Here is a 3,361-nt window from a genome sequence, read left to right as displayed (position 1 = left end):
GTGTGAAGAACAAAATCACTAGCGAAGGTGCTTTAAGCATACTCTTCAATTGTCTATTTACATGTAATTTTTAATAGATTAACCACAAAGGCTGGTAAGGTGAATACAAGGCTTTAGGGGTTACCACCTCTATGTAGTGTGTACCATGTAGCTTGTGTTGTGGCTTTCATTAAGTATTATGCACACACAAATGGTGCAACAAAATTTTGTAATGGATTGCTCGGATGTGCATGGTTCGTGGTGTCGTGACTCGAATGTGGTTCGTGGTTTTCCAGTGACCATGTATGAGTTGGGGTTGTTCCACACAACTTACACAATATTCAAATTTCATGATGGCCATGAAAATTTCTTGCCATATGGTAAACATACAACAATGTGTAACAACATTAATCAAAATCACATCAAGACTTGACTAAAAATAGTTCCAACAATAGTGATGATTTCTTGTATGTCAGCATGACGATACTGAAACCTGTAAAAGAATAAGCAGGTACTGAAGTTAACCTTAAATTAAACACTCATGCAACTGACCTGGAACATCAGTCGCAACACCAAAAACACTTGTTTCGATATCTGATGACACAATCCAGCAGGCACTGAATTAAAAGAGAATGTACAAAAAATCAATATGCTGGGCTGTATCAATAATAGCATGGATAATCAAAATGAACAAAAATTATATCCCAGGCTAAGTGAATGAATAACATAACTGTTGGGTAAGCATGTCAAACCTGAACATTAGGACATTAGTCAAACAAAAGTATGCTATCACAACTTGGTCATAATACAATGTTTGTAACACTGGACTTCACACTGGTCGCCCAAAAAAATTGTGCCATTCCGGGACAAAAGCATAATTATGAAACAAATAGTTACTACAACACAGAAGGCTTACTGTTGCACTGTCTACACTGATATACCATAATTTAAAAACATAACAGGTGGGCATTAAATACAATACACTTAACATCTAGGTACTAGGAAAAAATCACTAACATCACAACATGTAAGCTGACCTGGAAATTAACACCCTTGATGCCACTACAGTCTACACTGGAAATTTGTATGAACCCATCAACACTATGCCCGATACATCTGAGTAGACTGACCTGCAAATTCACATCACTAGTATACAGTGATAATTGATAACTACAAAAACAACAATTGTAATAATACAATTCTTCTGTACGTCAACTGACCTAAAATTCATGACACTCGATACCGAGACCTGTAAAAGAATAAGCAGGCACTGAAGTCAACCTTAAATTAAACACACATGCAAACTGACCTGGAACATCAGTCACAACACCAAAGACACCTGTTTTGATATCTGACAAAACAATCCAGCAGGCACTGAATTAAAAAGAGAATGTACAAAAAATCAATATGCCAGGCTGTACCAATAAAGGATGGATAATCAAAATGAACTAAAAAATATATATCCCATATGCAGGTTAAGTGAGTAACATAACTGTTGGGTAAGCATGTAAACCAGAACATTAGGTCATTAGTCAAACAAAAGTACGCTATCACAAACTGGTCACTGATAATTGATAGCTACAAAAAGAACAATTGTAATAATACAATTCCTCTGAACGGTAACTGACCTGAAATTCATGACACCTGTATCTTTGTTCTTGCGTGGTCTCAACTTACATATGTACCATGATCACATTCAACTGCTAGTGGATAAACCAGTATGACCAGATGGCCTGCAAAAACCAACAAGCAGGTGTTAAATACAATACACCTAAAGCCTGAATACGAAAAATATCATATAAGCATTATTCCACACTGATATAGTAATAGATTATAGGATGTTGTGGAATTTGCCTAAACGTGTAAACTTGAACATGAGGACAACTGCATAATCTGGACACTTGGAATTGTCCAATACCTGATGAACAAGTTGGTACTAATGACATTCACTTCAACATTTTATCCCAGCTGGTGAATCTCTTGTAACTGAGTAAAAAGGTGTTTATTTTCCACCTGCAACCAAAGTTCTACATTTCTGTGGTTGAGTGTACATAAACTGACCTAGAAAATCAGTATGCCATAGGGGTATGGAAATGGTTCCTTTCCTTCTGTTGTGACATTACTTACAGCTGACTGGTAAATGATCATCGATGTCCCCATGGACCCCAACAATGAGTATATCAATAACTTCACAAGTTGGAATGAATTTCCTTTCAACATGTGGTGGAATGAATTTCCTTTCAACATCTGGTGGACAGGTCAAAAACCCTATCGCACAAACACGGTGAATCAGTGTGTGGCGATATGACACGTTGCACAAACTTCACTCCTCGTTTCGTTAGCATTCAAGACCGGCATATGTCATAGAGTACCTCAGTATTCTTGACTCTTACTTCTTCAAGCGTTGCTCAAGCGATGTAGTTCCTCACGAGGGGCTCGAGTTTCTCATTAAAGTCGAGCCGATTAAAGTACGCCTCACAATCCAGTTACATTCTTAAACCGTGGCCTGCGGATCAAGTCGCGATGGGGTTGGCTTTTTTTCACCCCTTCTAGGTATTTGTCCCGTTTCACTTTAGGATATTTAGCTCAAAGATTTTCGCTTAGGCTCCTAGGCTATGGGTAAACACCTCGAACAGGCTCTGCCTTCTGTGTACACCCTCCAGTGCCTAACTGGTAAAGTAGATAATAACAATAATAACACCATTCAATTTAAAACCACGTATCACGAGTGTCCGCTTAAGGTAATTAGGGACTTTCCACGAGATTTCCCCTAAATAGATCACGTGTTAGTTGTCAATCCGGTAGATTCTGGTGGTATACATGGTTCAACAATGCGGTAAGTGTGCTTTAATATAGTATAAGCTGTCAATAATTGTTTGTGCACTGCTAAACTAAGTCATTTTTGTGCGATAAGCATGCTTGAGGAAGGGTCTGGGGGACGAGACTAATGTTTTTACAGCAGTTGATGATGGCCAGGCAAAGAACTGCGAGAAGAACTACTGTGATAGTGTGATATAGGGAAAAATTCCACCCCTATAGCTAGGGACATTAACTACCATTATCTACAACTACTGTATTATGTTGCCGATATGTACATCCGGGCCAAGAATAAAGGTGAAAGTGGTAGTAAGGCTCAATCCTATTATTCTGCTGAACAGGCAAGGGAGTCTGGGACTCTGGGAACATGCTCCCTCAGGAAAGTATAAGTACTACAACTTTTTTGTTTTAATTGCTTCAAGTATAAAAATTTCAGTCAAAAGGTGATGATCAAGGCTCTGGTCTTATGCACTGGTTGGAGTGGTTGTATCGATACTGCACTGTGACATCCTTGAGGGGTTAGTGCTGGCATTGTCCATGGCAATACTATTCCATCTCCCCAAGT

General features: G+C 38.6%; 1 long non-coding RNA gene across 10 annotated transcripts; it reads right to left on the bottom strand.

Moving 5' to 3' along the window:
* Positions 1-319: 319 nt before the first annotated feature.
* Positions 320-2,737, bottom strand: LOC136247446 (uncharacterized). Of its 10 annotated transcripts, none has more exons than XR_010697556.1 (8): positions 2,041-2,737; positions 1,834-1,992; positions 1,608-1,712; positions 1,289-1,353; positions 1,200-1,228; positions 1,017-1,149; positions 532-596; positions 320-472 (listed from the first exon to the last, which is right to left on the bottom strand). It is a non-coding gene; the product is annotated as an uncharacterized lncRNA (long non-coding RNA). The 10 variants fall into 10 exon arrangements; XR_010697552.1 differs by having other exon boundaries at positions 1,289-1,557; positions 2,041-2,735; XR_010697553.1 differs by having other exon boundaries at positions 1,289-1,712; positions 1,898-1,992; positions 2,041-2,247; positions 2,302-2,734.
* Between the last annotated feature and the right edge of the window lie 624 nt (positions 2,738-3,361).

The sequence above is a fragment of the Dysidea avara genome, chromosome 2, assembly GCF_963678975.1.
Source record: "Dysidea avara chromosome 2, odDysAvar1.4, whole genome shotgun sequence".
NCBI lineage: Eukaryota > Metazoa > Porifera > Demospongiae > Dictyoceratida > Dysideidae > Dysidea > Dysidea avara.
This window is presented reverse-complemented; position numbering and strand designations above follow the sequence as displayed.